General features: G+C 44.4%; 1 protein-coding gene across 5 annotated transcripts in view; it reads left to right on the top strand.

Moving 5' to 3' along the window:
* The first annotated feature begins 3,718 nt into the window (after positions 1-3,718).
* The window catches only part of NCOA2 (nuclear receptor coactivator 2), a 271,000-nt gene continuing 259,501 nt past the window's right edge, over positions 3,719-15,217 (top strand). For 3 of the 5 annotated variants that reach the window (XM_050940572.1, XM_050940575.1, XM_050940573.1), the window contains exon 1: positions 3,721-3,909. The gene's annotated coding sequence lies outside the window, so the exon portion shown is untranslated. Of the gene's footprint in view, positions 3,910-15,217 lie in introns of all 5 variants that reach the window. The other 2 variants (XM_050940578.1, XM_050940576.1) reach the window with 2 other exon arrangements.

Raw genomic sequence — 15,217 nt, 5'->3', positions numbered from 1 at the left:
AAATGCATGACCTTGACTTTTCACTATTAAATTTCATCCTATTACTATTACTCCAGTTTACAAGGTCATCCAGATCTTCCTGTATGATATCCCGGTCCTTCTCTGTGTTAGCAATACCGCCCAGCTTTGTGTCATCTGCAAACTTTATTAGAACATTCTCGCTTTTTGTGCTAAGATCAGTAATAAAAAGGTTAAATAAGATTGGTCCCAAAACGGATCCCTGAGTAACTTCACCAGCAACCTCCTTCCAGCCTGTCAGTTCACCCTTCAGTATGACCCGTTGTAGTCTCCCCTTTAACCAGTTCCTTATTCACCTTTCAATTTTCATACTGATCCCCATCTTTTCCAATTTAACTCATAATTCCCCACGTGGAACTGTGTCAAATGCCTTACTGAAATTGAGGTAAATTAGATCCACTGCATTTCCTTTGTCTAAAAAATCTGTTACCTTCTCAAAGAAGGAGATCAGGTTGGTTTGGCACGATCTACCTTTTGTAAAACCATGTTGTATTTTGTCCCAATTACCATTGACCTCAATGTCCTTAACTACTTTCTCCTTCAAAATTTTTTCCAAGACCTTACATACTACAGATCTCAAACTAACAGGCCTATAGTTGCTCGGATCACTTTTTTCCCTTCTTAAAAATAGGAACTATGTTAGCAATTCTCCAGTCGTACGGTACAACCTCTGAGTTTACTGATTCATTAAAAATTCTTGCTAATGGGCTTGCAATTTCATGTGCCAGTTCCTTTAATATTCTTGGATGAAGATTATTTGGGCCCTCTGATTTTGTCCCATTAAACTGTTCGAGTTTGGCTTCTACCTCGGATATGGTAATATCTACTGCCATATCCTCATTCCCATTTGTCATCCTTCCATTATCCCTGAGCTCCTCATAAGCCTTATTAAAGACTGAGGCAAAGTATTTATTTAGATATTGGGCCATGCCTAGATTATCCTTAACCTCCATTCCATCCTCAGTGTTTAGCAGTCCCACTTCTTCTTTCTTTGTTTTCTTCTTATTTATATGGCTATAGAACCTTTTACTAATTTCCGAGCTTTCTAAAAAAGTAAACTGAATACAAATTCCATCATGTGGAATCATAATGATTCCCACAGGGTTTATCAGCAGGATTAGAACCTCCTGCTCCATAGCACAGACCTCTGCCACTTCAGCTAATATAGCAGGTATTGGCAACCAGCGGCATGCAGCCTGTCAGGGTAAGCCCCTTGTGGGCCAGGCTGGTTTGTTTACCTGCAGTGTCCGCACGTTCAGCCGATTGCAGTTCCCACTGGCCGCAGTTCGCTGCCCCAGGCCAATGGGGGCTGCAGAAGGTGCAGCCAGCACATCCCTTGGCGCATGCTGCTTCCCGCAGCCCCCATTGGCTTGGAGTAGTGAACTGCAGCTCCAGCTGAACCTGCGGACGCTGCAGGTAAACAAACTGGCCTGGCCCACCAGGGGCTTATCTGAATGGGCCACGTGCCAAAAGTTGCTGATCCCTGTAATATAGTAACTTGTAGCAGTAGTAGACTGCCATCCTTTACGTGAGTCAGCCACTAGAGGGAGATAAGAAACATTTTGCCAGTGGACTTCACAGCTAACTGAAAATGAGGGCCAGGGATAATGAGACACTGGAATCCTGGTTCTGAAGTGGCATGTATGTTAGTGGTTAGAGACTCTTCTCCTTTGTTTGCCTCCAAACCTAACCTTTTTGTCCCTGGCCCTGCCACTGTTCTCATCCTTGTTACATCCCTCAAACTGTCACCTTCCCCGTTTCCTTTCCACTCTGACTTTTGTTCCAGTCTTCCTCTTCACCACTTTCTTGCTAGGCAGGCTTCTCTGGCTACCAACAAGGGGAAACATGGAAAGCACAGGAGAGTTTCCCTGCTGTCAGTTTTCTGTGTGTGGTCTGATTGATGAGAGGAGCAATTGTAAGAGAAGTATCCTGTTCTCTTCTTGCAGCCCTGGGATGGAGTGGGCTTAGTTGCTCTGTGGGGACACCACACAGCAGTCTGGTCAAATACCAGAGCCGAGAAAGGGTGAAGCTTACTCAATGCTGGTGTAAACTTTGGAGAACTTAGCTGCCACGCTCTAACAAGTCTTTACTGAGCATGTGCAACAGAGGCTCCTAACTTGTTCAAATATTGGTACATTTTTGCAAGGATGACAAAAGGTGACAATAGTGTTCCCCTCAAACCCACTCCGGCCGCAAAATCTGGAGGTGCTAGAGCTTCTCAATAAAAGTGTTAAGATTTTTTTAAAACACAGACAAAACAATATAGTTTTTCTTGTGTTCTGAGAAATGGTTGAACTATTTTTGCTGAAACTTAAAAATTCAGTCTTCAGCAAACACGCAGCACAAGGAGTTTCAGCCAAGCCAGTTAACATTTAGCAATATCATAAGGGACTCAAAATGGAGTATTATACATGAAAGTGTTGGGCAAACTTAATGATAGGCATTTGGTACCTGTATTACCTACAATAATATCCTTTAGGGTCTAGCAGAAAATTATAGCACCATGGCATTGGAGTAGTTACCACATTTGAAATGTAAAAAGCCACAATCCCCCCCCCACACACACAAAGGCAAGCCCACTGCAACCCCAACCTCTAACCACAAGGCAACTCCGCCACTTTCCCCTTCCCAACAACCACTGATAATATGAGTACATAGATAAGAAAATGTTATCAATCTTACTTAAACTCTGGAAGTGGGAACACTGCAGCATCTTTAGCTAGATGTGTAAACTTTTCAGATTATATATCACAGTGTAATGTGATGATAATGCAAAATTTTAGAACTATGTAAAAAAAACCAGCAAATTATTTTTCTGGCAATTGGCAAATCCATACCAGCCAAGTGGTAACCATACATTGGAGTATTATACAGAAAAGTATTGGGCAAACTTAACGTTAACCAAACTTAATCATTTGGTACCTGTATCACCTATGGTAATATGGGGGGGTCTAGCAGAAAAATATAGGGCCATGGTATTTATCTAAGAAAAGTAGAGTGAGTACAAATGGAATAGTTGGATGTTTCTAATCTGCATTAAAAATAAAGTTGCTTTTTTAAAAAAGATGGGCAATTCTCTGTGCTGGATCTAGAACTGAACTGGCTGTGCGCTCCCCACTACAGTACATGCCACATTTTCACAAAGCTGCTACATTTGCTTTTCCACTTCCAGCAAAGGGTGCCTGCGTTTTGAGAAACTCGCCTTTCCATGTTGTGAACCCCCCGCAGTTTGGCTCTTTGCTCGCTAAGGACACTATTTCCAACACCCCCGCCCCTCGGAGCGCTTTGTTTTGGTGTGGTGGGGAGATAGGGGCGAGGGCTGCTCCCTCCTTGTGGCGAACGCTGGGGCCGTATAAACCGGCGCGGAGTCTCAAGTCTCAGCGACTGGGGAAGAGACTCCTTGAGGAGGAGGACGGCTGGCCAAGGGCCACAGACACAGCTCCACGCCCGGCGGCTGAGGGGCTTCTTTCTGGGCTGCGTAGGTTTCAATGGGCCATTTCTGCCGCCTCACCTAGGCGCTCTGGGCAACCCCCCGTTCGCGCTGTCCCTTCCAGAGCAGGGCCACAAGCAGCCCGCGGGATTTCATGGAAAGCAGCAGCGCAGGGAGGAAGTTTCCTCGTCGCTGGCAGCCAGGGAGCCTCGGCAAGCAGCAGCGCCGCCGCCACGCCGGGGGAAGTGGGAGGGACGGACTGCGCCTGGCAGCAGCGCTCCCCGCCCCTCCTCCTCTCCGGCTAGCGGGGGGAGGCGGAGGGGGAGTTGTGGGAGGGTCTCTCTCCATTGAAATAAACAAGCAGCCAGTTATTAAAACGGGAACATGGCGGCCGCAGCCATAGCTTTATCTTGCAAAGCGAAGGTCAGCGCCCGCGGCAGCCGGAGACATGACTGACCCCGGTAAACATTCCCGCATGCCGTCCCCTCGGCCGGGCTGTGGCGGAGCGCGGGGGGCTGCCCGCCGCTGCCTCCCAGCCGGGTTGTGTAAGCTCGGCGACCCGCTGCAGCTCGGGCAATGGTGGCGGGGGAGGCACAGAAAGGCAGCTGATGGCAGGGGGAGGGGGCGGCTGCTCCCTCTCCGCAGCGACGGGAGATGAGTTGGGGGGCTGCGGGTGTCGCAGCGGAGTTAGCTCCGCGTCCAGCCAGCGGGGTGCAGTGGTCAAGTGGGGGAGCGGGCGGCTTGCCGCCTCAATAGGAATGGGGGCGATTACTCCCCCTTTGCTGAGGATGCGGGGTGCAGTAGGGGCAGCTCCCCTGGGGAGGAGGGGGCGTGTCCCCTTTCCTGGCTGAGCTCGGGGGGCGGGGTCGGTGGCTGCTGTTTCCCGGGCGGCAGAGGGGGTCTAGGACGGGACTGCTCGACCCCCCAGATAGGGGGGTGCCTTGGGGCAGTGCGGGGGACAGCGGACCGTTCTCCTCCGCCGGCTGGGGTGTGTGAGCGGCAGAGAAACTGTCGTCGTCCTCCCCCACCTCCGGAGGGTAACGGGGCTGGGGGCGGCTGCGTCCCTCCCCCCGTTCCCAGCGCTGCGCGCCCGGCCACGGGCAACTTCACTTCTTTTTAACTTTCTGTGCGCGGGCGCGTGAAGCCGGGCAGCCCCTGCCGTGCGGCCGCCTACGCCCCGGGACTCCCGGCCGCCGCAGTGCTGTGTGCTGCGCCGCCCGCGGGGAGCGGATCGCGGGGTCGGGGCTCGGCTGGTGTCGCTCGCGGGGCGGGGCGCTCGCCGAGGGTGGGGATAGGGGAAGGAGGCGGTGACGGTGTTTGCTGCTTCGGCTTGCCACTGGCGGGGCGGAGCGGAGCGGAAGGTGTCCTGCAGCGCGCGGGCCGAGCGGTGGGGGAAGGTGACACGTGAGTCGCCTCCTCCCACTGCTTGCCGGGACCCCGGGTGCGCGCGCGGGGGCCGGTATCAGGTTACAAACTGTTGCCCCCTCTGGATTTGCTGCGTTGCTAGTAGCGAGCATGCGCATACTACCAGGTGAGCATGCGCACTAACAGCTGCTGAAGCCGTTGGCTCGACACTGCTCCTACTGCGAGGGGCGGAGTCTATGCAGGGGGCCCAATGGAATGCACGGGCCGGTCAGACAGCTGGAGGCAGGGGAGGGGTGAGGGGGTAGAGCAGGGTTGTGGGGTAGGGCCCAGGGTTCAGGCGGTGGCAGAAGGGAAGTCCCAGGTGGCTGCCAAACAAAAAAGTGTTGCGGGGGGGGGCATTTTCCCCTCGAGGAGGAGCCGTCTTAGCTCTGGCTGCCCAGGGCTGTGCTCCTAAAGTCACATTCTGTCCAGTGCTCCCACCGGGCAGCACTTCTCTGTGATATGCTGTATTGAGCTGCCAAAAGAGACTTGATTCAGTGAAATATTCTATACTGACCTATCTCCACTCACTTACGAATTATAATTGTCATATATGTTCTTAGTATTTAATGGAATCATTTATTAGTTTATATGGCTGAATAAAACCTCATATCCATTCACAGGCTTGTTTTATCTGCTGTTCTGATTTTTCCTTGAAATACACTATAAATAGAGTTTCACTCCTTTAAGTTGTTTAAAATGTTGTTTTTATTTCTCTCTTTATTTCCTCATTTACGTTCTTTAACATAGTGGAGATACATGGCATTGTGCTATTTAACTGATGTTTTTAATGACTAATCATTTAAAGTATTAATAGTAACTAGTAGCTTCAGCAATCATATCACTGTTTCTACTATAGCACTTCCTGTTTTGTATTGTGACAGCTCTTAATTCTAATTTTTTGGGTTTTTGTTAATACACAAGTTTATTCTTTGGGTCATATGACATCAGTGCTGACTGATTTCCTGTGCTGATGTCAAAACTTCTTCAGTTTCCTTTAATCTAACAATGCAGATTGCTTTTATCAATGTTGTTTAGCCTATCTATCCAGCACTCTTGTCCTCTTTCATGAATCACCATTTTTGTGTAGAACTTGGTTACCAGTTAGTCACTACAGACCAGATTTTTACAGGTTGGAAGCATCTAGATGTGTTTGAAAATCCCACTAGTTGCCTAACTGCTAGGGCTATCAATTAATTGCAGTTAATTCACACGATTAACTCAAAAATTAATTGCTGTTAAAATAATCACAATTTAAATTGCACTGTTAAACAATAGAATACCAATTGAAATTTATTAAATATTTTGGATGTTCTTCTACATTTTCATATAGATTGATTTAAATTACAACACAGAATACAGTGTATATTATTTTTTATTACAAATATTTGCATGTAAAAATAAGACATAGTATTTTTCAATTCACCTCATATGAGTAATATAGTGCAATTCCTTTGTCATGAAATTGCAACTTATAAATATACATTTTTTTCCGTACATAACGGCACTCAACCCTCCCCCCTACCCCAATGTAAATTTTTCAGAGCCTATAAGTCCACTCAATCCTACTTCTTATTCAACCAATCTCTAAGACAAACAGGTTTTTTTACATTTACAGGAGATAATGCTGCCTTCTTCTTATTTAAAATGTCACCTGAAAGTGAGAACAGGCATTTACATGGCACTGTTGTAGCCGCATTGCAAGGTATTTACGTGCCAGATATACTAAACATTTGTATGCCCCTTCATGCTTCGGCCACCATTCCAGAGGACATGCTTCCACTCTGATGACGCTCGTTTAAAAAAAATGCATTAATTAAATTTGTGACAGAACTCCTTGGGGGAGTATTGTATGTCCCTTGCTCTGTTTTACCTGCATTCTGCCGTATATTTCATGTTATAACAGTCCTGGATGATGACCCTGCACATGTTGTTCATTTTAAGAACACTTTCACTGCAGATTTGACAAAATGCAAAGAAGGTACCAATGTGAGATTTCTAACAATAGCTACAGCACTCCATGCAAGGTTTAAGAATCTGAAGTGCCTTCCAAAATCTGAGAGAGATGAGGTGTGGAGCATGCTTTCAGAAGTCTTAAAAGAGCAGCACTCCAACATAGAAACTACAGAACCCAAAGCACCACCACCAAAAAAAAAAAAAAATCTGCTGGTGGCATCTGTCTCAGATAATGAATATGAACATGCGTTGCTCTGCACTGCTCTGGATTGTTATTGAGCAGAACCCATCATCAGCATGGACGCATATCCCCCTGGAATGGTGGATGAAGCCAAAAGGGACATATGAATCTTTAGCGCATCTGGCTTGTAAATATCTTGCGACACTGGCTACAACAGTGCCATGAGAACGCCTGTTATCACTTTCAGGTGACATTGTAAACAAAAGCGGGCAGCATTATCTCCTGCAAATATAAACAAACTTGTTTGTCTGAGCGATTGGCTGAATAAGAAGTAGGGCTGAGTGGACTTACCGCTTCTAAAATTTTATATTGTTTTATTTTTGAATGCAGTTTTTTTGTACATAATTCTACTTTTGTAAGTTCAACTTTCATGATAAAGAGATTCCATTATAGTACTAGTGTTAGGTGAATTGAAAAATAATATTTTGTTTTTTTACAGTGCAAACACTTGTAATAAAAAATAATTGTAAAGTGAGCACTGTACGCTTTGTATTCTGTGTTGTAATTGAATTCAATATATTTGAAAATGTAGAAAACATCCAAAAATATTGAAATAAATGATATTCTATTATTGTTTAACAGTGAGATTAATTGCAATTAATTTTTTTAATTGCTTGACAGCCCTACTAAATACCTTTAAAAAATCTGGCATTTGTTGCTTTTTGGGGAAACTAAAGTGCCTTGTCTCCACTATGTTTTTACAGGGGGATAGCTAATGCATGATAGTTATCTGATGGCAAAAACACACATTTTCTTAACACTAAGTACATAGGCTGTAGTGCTGACTAAGATGTTAAATTATCCATTATTATTCACAGCTTGACAACTCTGATTCTGATTGTGTGGCTAACACTGCTCCTTTGCCATCAAATGTATTAGTGTCTGAATGTCTGCAGCCCCACATTTGTGTGGGTGTCATGGAAAATCAATTAAAGCATTCTAAACTAAAGGAATTAAGAGGCTTTCCCCCCATCAATTTCCTTTATTACTTTTGGCCTGACAAAATTTCAATAAATGGTTTAAGGTGAAGTTTTTAGATTATCTTGCTCCTTCTTTTTGTCCTGGACTGGTCAGGACATCTTTCATGAGCAGAAGATTGAAGGCCTAATAGTGTCATGGTAGATCCTGCTGTGCGCACACAGAGTATTGGCCTAGCTGTACATTGTATGCATTACTGTACTCATAGTGATGATCAGAGTCCCATTAGAATTAACCAATTGAGCCATGTATTTGGTGCTTTAACTGTAAAGATTCCTCTTTAATCTTGGCCTCTACTTGATTGCTAACCACACATGTTATAAACCTTATCTTGTACTACTCATGTTCCCCCAGGAAAATTTAACTTATAAACACAGCATTTGTTGTGTTTACATCTTTTTTGCATGATGATGATAGTATTAATCAGTCCATTATTGAGATACCCAAAAAGGTGTGCCACTGTATGATAAGCTGCAACAAGTGTTTTCCGCTCACTTAGAACATTGTGATGTTGTGTCTCAGCACACTTGCATTGTGCAGGGCTGATCACCTGACCCAGAAACATCCACAAATAGGGAGTGGCAGTTACTAGACATGCTTTGTATTTGTGAAGCTGTATAGGATGTTTTCATTGTAGGAAAGCTGCTTGGCAGGTCACTCCCTGTTTACTCACCTTATAGCTGAGGTAATCCGATCTCAAGAGGGGGAAATGTTATAAATATATCTGCTGATGACAGCCCTGTGACATCAGTGACTGATCAGTGCAAAAGAATGCACGTGCACACTGTGAGGGATGGTTTTGCTGACAACACTGAGAAATTTTGAAAAGGAGGAGGATGCTGAAATTCTTATGAACATCTGAAGAAGCTGGGCGTGTGTGGTATATTATGGCCACATTATAGAATGATAGAAATGTAGGGCTGGAGAGGACCTCTTGAGAATCTAGCCCCTTGGGCTGAGGCAGTAGGAAGTAAACCTAGAGCATCCCTGACTGGTGTTTTTCCAACCTGTTAAAAACCTCCAATGATGGAGATGCCACAATCTCCCTTGGAAGCCTATTTCAGATTTTAACTACCCTTATAATTAGTTTTTTCTTAATATCTAACCTAAATCTCCTTTGCTACAGATTAAGCTCATTATTTCTTGTCTGATCTTCAGAGGACATGGAAAACAATTGTTCGCAGTCTTCTTTATAAAAGTCCTTAACATGTTTGAAAACTGTTAACAGCTTCCACCTCAGTATTCTTTTCTCAAGACTACACATGCCCAGTTTTTAATCTTTCCTCATAGATCAGGTTTTTTTTAACCTTTTATCACTTTTATTGCTCTCCTTTGGACTCTATCCAATTTGTCCATAAGTGTCTAAAGCAGGGGTCTGAAACTCGTGCCCCTCCGGCCATCTGCAGACAGCGAACCTCCCCAATGTGGTCTGCTGGGCTCCAGCAGTTTTGGGGCAGGTCTGTCCCTTGGCACCACCTGCTGCCCCTGGGTGCTCCCGCCCCTGCGTGCTGCCCCTGCTCTGAGCGCCCCTGTGGCCAATGGGAAGCTGTGGGGGCAGTGCCTGGGGGCAGCAGCGCATGGAGGCCCCCTGGCCTGCCCCACCTTGGAGCCCCAGGTAAGCACTGCACCCCTGACGCCCTCCCAGAGCCTGCGCCTAGATACCCCCTCCTGCCTCCAAACTCCCTCCCAGAGCCTGCAACCCCACTCCCCTCCTGTACCCCCACCCCCGCCCCAGCCCAGAGTCTGCACCCAGCACCCAAACTCCCCTGTCTCAGCCCAGAGCTTGCACCCTGATGCCCTCCCACACCCAACCTCTCACCTTCTGCACCCAAACTCCCTCCCAGAGCCTGCACCCCAATCCTCTACCCCAGACCTCCTCCTCCACGCAAACTTCCTCCCAGAACCTTAGGCAGGTAGTGGGTGAAGTTTTTTTGGGAGGCGGAGTTTTGGGGGGTGGGTTCTGGGTGGCATGAGTGACATTATTGGCCCGCTGGGAGGATTTGCAGGCTGGCACTGGCCCTAAGGTAAACTGAGTTTGAGACCCCTGGTCTAAAGTGTGGTGTCCAGAATTAGACACAGCACTGTAGATGAGGCCTCAGCAGTGCTGAGTAGAGTAGGACAATTACTTCCCGTGCCTTACATATAACACTCCTGTTAATATGCCAGTTGTTCCTCATTTTATAGTTGTGTGTTTGATTATGCCTTCCTAAGTGTAGTACTTTGCACTTGTCTTTATTGAATTTTATCTTATTGATTTCAGACCAATTCTCCAGTTTGTAAAGGTCCATTTGAATTCCAGTCCTGCCCTCCAAAGGGCTTGCAGTCCCTCCCAGCTTGGTGTCATCTTCAAACTTTATAAGCATACTCTCTACTTCATTATCTAAGTCATTAATGAAAATATTGAATAGTACCAGACTCAGGACTAAGCTATGTGGAACCCGCTAGATATGCCCTTGGTGTTTGATAATGAACCATTGATCACGACTCTTTGAGCATGTTTTTTCAACCAGTCACGCACCCACTTTATAGCAATTTCATTTAGACCACATTTCCCTAGTTTGCTTATGGATCGGTTGTGTGAGACTGCCAAAAGCCTAACTAAAATCAAGATGTATCATATCTACTGCTTCCCCTTATCTGCTAGGCTTTTAACCCTGTCAAGGAAATTTGGTCAGTTTGGTATGATTTGTTCCTGACAAATCCATGCAGGTTATTCATTATAATCCTATTATTCTCTAGGTACCTACAAATTATTAAGCAATCAATTTGTTCCAGTATCTTTCCAGTTATTGACATTTTAGGCCTACTGGTCTGTAATTCCCAGTCCTCTTTCTTCCTTTTTTATTGAAACTTAGCTCTAAGTCTCAATTTTAGGCTCCCCTGCAATTCCCCAAACTCTTTAGGTGCCTAAACTCAGCACCTACATATTCAGGCTAAAACTTAAGTTCCTGCCTCAGCATGCGCCAGGCTTCCTTACAATGCCAATATTACACTCAAGCCCCAGAGTGATTCACAAATAAGAGAAGAGGAGGGTTGGGCTATGCATATCTTGCTTGCAAGGCCCAATCTGGGCAGGTGTTTTCAGAGGCTGTGTACTGGATCGGCTCCCATTCAGAATCTGACACGAGAAGGAGGAGGTAGACACGGTGCCATCATCTTCCTTATAACTTTTAGATCAATAGAGAACTTGCCTGGGATGTGGACTCAGGTTCAATTCCAGGATTTGAACAGGGGTTTCCCACATTCCAGGTATGTGCTGTAACCATTGGTCTAGAAGTACAAGGTGGGCTCCTCTTCGTCCTCCAGCTGTTTTGTGTGGAGTTAGGCACCTGCCTCGCTCATTCTCTCAAGAAACCGGTTAGGCACTTAAGCCACCTAACTCCAGGAGAGAGGTTCTCATTCTTGGCTCACCAGGCAGAGCTAGGTGTCTATTTGCAGCAGGGACTTAGGCTCTGAAGGGTGTGAGGGGGTGGAGTTTAGCACCCTCCTGGTTAGCATCTCCCATTGGCTGTCTTAGGCAGCTTCCTGCGTAGTGAGCAGGCTTTTGGGGTCCCACTCTGAGGTGCCTCTCTCTCCCCATTCATTGTATAGGGGGTTAGGCACCTAACTCAGGATCTGTGAATTGCAGTGGTGTTCATGTGACTTTCTTGGTGCCTAAACATTAGGTGTTGTGATACTGAGTGTTCAGTGCTCAAGTCCCTTTGTGAATCTAGTACTTATGCCTTTTCCTCACTGCTAAAAAAGGTGATTTTATTTAACAAGGGGTAACTGAGGTCTGGATGAGGGGTATTCTGAGGGAAACGTGCTGAGTAAGGAGAAAGCACTCAGTTTTAGCAGTGAGGAAAAGGCCTGAGAAAATGTTTTTGGAAGACAATCCAAGGGCAATAGACTCATATGTTTGTGCCAAAGCAGTGAAGTGAAATTTTTGTTTTGAAAACTTGATCAATATGTGTAACAGTGATGATGGGGAAAGAGTCTGTATAAGGAAGAATGGTAGATTTTCTGCCTAATAACTTTTGTTAAAAAGGTATTCATAAGTATTTCAAATACCCTTTTACAATGCTTTACACTAGTTTGTGTTTTGTATATGTTAAATGTTTTGTTACTGTCGGCCAGGTGGTTTCTAATCTATAATGGAAAAAGACGAATAAAGAAAAAGCAATACTTTAGGGTTTTACGTACAGTAGCCATGCGGTTTAACTCTGTAAAATGCTCTTGCAAATGACAAAAATACCATTTTATTTATGTCCAAATTTAAAATAGACATTTTAAAATGGTAGTAAATTGTGACTAGGTTGCCCTGAAACATCGGAGTTTGCTACCCCGGAACAGAGGATGAGGAAAGGCAGAGGCAGCAAATTGTGGCAGGACAACAAAAAGTCGACCTAGATTTAGTAATTGCTACTGGTAACAAATTGTGATGGTAGCAGTTGGTAGCATTACATCCCGTGCAGTGTTCCAGTGTCCTTGCCTCTGGGCCCCTGTGGGTGGGGGGAGGGAGGAGGAGGCGATATATCCCCCATGTTCACTCAGCCACCTGAGCCCCAATGTATGTGGAAGGGTCTGATAGGGAGTTGGTATCTAGTTCCTCCCTGCCGCATGGAGGACCCAAGTGTGTGTTTAAACCCTACTCCTTTCATTCCCTAGGGGACCCTGTGAGCTAATGTAGAGCCTCCTCGTACCTCTGCTTTCCAAAGAATCCTGTGTGAGGTGTAATTGGAGCCTGGTCTCTATGTGCCCAACTACTCATGGGCCTGAATATTTCTCCCTAGCATAGAAATCATGTGCTTCTCTTTACAGAGAAGGATAAGTGTATTTATAAGTTCAGCTCACTCTTACCATAGGCAAGAAGCCTGCTTAAGGTTATTAGAGTCTTAGAAATTGTTTAAAAATCAACAAGATTGCTAGCAAGCACCAAGTAATAATGATAGCAGATGCTCTGCATGTTATTATATTTAACTTTATCCAAAGTATGCATACAAATAAACGCCCCTCTACGTATATGCAGTTCAGCTATTAAAAAGTTCTATGTGCCAAAGGTGAATTCTTTATTCACCCATCCAAAAAAAAAGTATCATTGTCCCATGGGTGTTTTGTCTTTTCTTTCTGGTAAGAGGCAGGCAAGCAAAATTTCATGACATTCCGAGGTTTGGCTCTAGCTACACAAATATGTCGAAAGCTATAGCAATACAGTATTGCCCAAGTAGAGAAATAGTCAGAGATTTTCCTTATCTGAGGGTAGTCTGCTCAAATGAAGGAACTGTTTTTACCTGAAAGTTGTTTTGCTTTTGTTTTATTTGTTACTACTGTTTCTGAAGACTGTCATCATTTGTTTTATCTTTGGATTTTTATCTGCTGAACTCCTTATACAAAATTAGCTCTAGCCAGCTGATTTCCTGGTTGTTTCCCACTTAATGGCAGAGGTTGGAAACATATTGAGAGGCAATCCCAACAGTTTGGAAGGATTGATGGTCAGCTGCATTGGGCAATTTTTTTTTTGAAATGCCCATGTTTGACATCATTGATGATGTCAGAGCTGGCGCTAGGCCTAAGCAGACTAAGCAATTGCTTATGGCCCCAAGCAGCTCAAGGGGGCCACTATTCAATTTTTTTTAAGTATGTTTTGTTCAGGAGTGGGGGAAAATATTACTGCTTAGGGACCTTTATGGGCTAGCACCATCTCTAGATAATGTCAGATTGAGTTAGGGTTGCCAGTTCTGATGGGACATATTCCTGGAGGCTTCATCACATGACATAATATTTAATTGAATATTAATCTTTAATTCCTGGAATCTCCAGGAAGATCCTGGAAGATTGGCAATCCTAGATTGAGTCTATTATCCTCAAGGATTTTCTGTTGTCTTTTTATGTGTACACTGCTGTGTAGATTTTCATGACCAATCTGAATGGCAAGCAGTCAGTCACTTGACCAAAATCAGATTGTGCTATTGCCCTACTTGCACAGCTTTTGGCTGATGGACTACAGTGAAGGTATCGCACACGGGGAGTGCATATGTATATAATACAAGGTACTGACACTCTTCCCCATTCCCATTCCCATGAGTGGATCGTAGGGGTTAATTCACAATATTCCTTATGTTAGTGGGCGAGCAGAGAGAAGAGGAAACTTGGTCAAAGATACTGTGGCAAATTGCTGTTTATGAAGAGTGCCATGGTGTCTTTAATGTCAATGCAGCCAATCTCGGTGATGTAAAGTCTCATTCACAAGCCCTTATAAAGGGAGTCAAACCGCAGAAATGTTTAGAAGAGAACTTTTTTTTTTAACAAAGTAAGTATCTTCTCTCCAATCTCATAAATATTTAAATAAGTAAGTTATTTATTAATGTGGGGTGAAACGTGGCCTAATCATTTTATGGATTATACTATTTATTATTGTGGTTGCTTGTTCACTTCAAGTAAAAAACTTGAGGAACCCTCAACTTCCTATTTTCTGAAGCTTTAGGTTAGACTTTGCCTTTATTTGACAAAGAAAGGAATCTGTATAGTCCTAATGTTGCATGACTACCTTTGCACTCTATGAAGGCCCTTTTGTAAAAAGGCAATTTGAAAATCCCTTTGGGTTCGTTAGTACACTGTGCTGCCATCTTCGGTGCCTGAAACTCAGGTATTTGAGGAAGGAGTGGTTGGTATTTTTTTTTTTTTTATGAGCATGATACTGATGGATAAGATAATGTAGTTGGAAACAAAGCTGTTAAACTTAGATCCATAATATATAAGGAGAAAATAGTCAAAGATCAGTTGCTCACAGGAAAGTGAGAGGTCGCTAGGATTTGTCCAGTCTAATGTAGCATACTAATTACCCTAATCCTATAGACTCAAAAGGGAATTATTAAAGAATAGTGTTTGTTTTTATCACTACTTATGATGCAGAGTGTGCTTTATAAACAGGCTGTCAAGTTCTATGGAGAAAGGTAGATTTAAACTGTCTGTAGTCTTGATATTCATAACTTCTCCCAACTTTAAAATTAAACGGAACAGGCTCTGCTCCATCTGCAGCGAGCACAAGTTACTCTGCAGCAATAACAAAGTCATTTAGAAAGACAGCTGCTACTACAATGCCCACTGTCTTCTGCTTTTTTCATTTGTTGATGATGTCACTGGTTTATTGACATAAGCTCTGGTACTGTGCTAAACTGGAGCACATGCAAGAATCCTAGATGAGAATCCCT

The sequence above is a fragment of the Gopherus flavomarginatus genome, chromosome 2 (genome assembly GCF_025201925.1).
Source record: "Gopherus flavomarginatus isolate rGopFla2 chromosome 2, rGopFla2.mat.asm, whole genome shotgun sequence".
NCBI classification, from domain to species: Eukaryota; Metazoa; Chordata; order Testudines; family Testudinidae; genus Gopherus; species Gopherus flavomarginatus.
The sequence above is the reverse complement of the archived record's forward strand: the minus strand, read 5'-3'. Positions and strand labels throughout refer to the sequence as shown.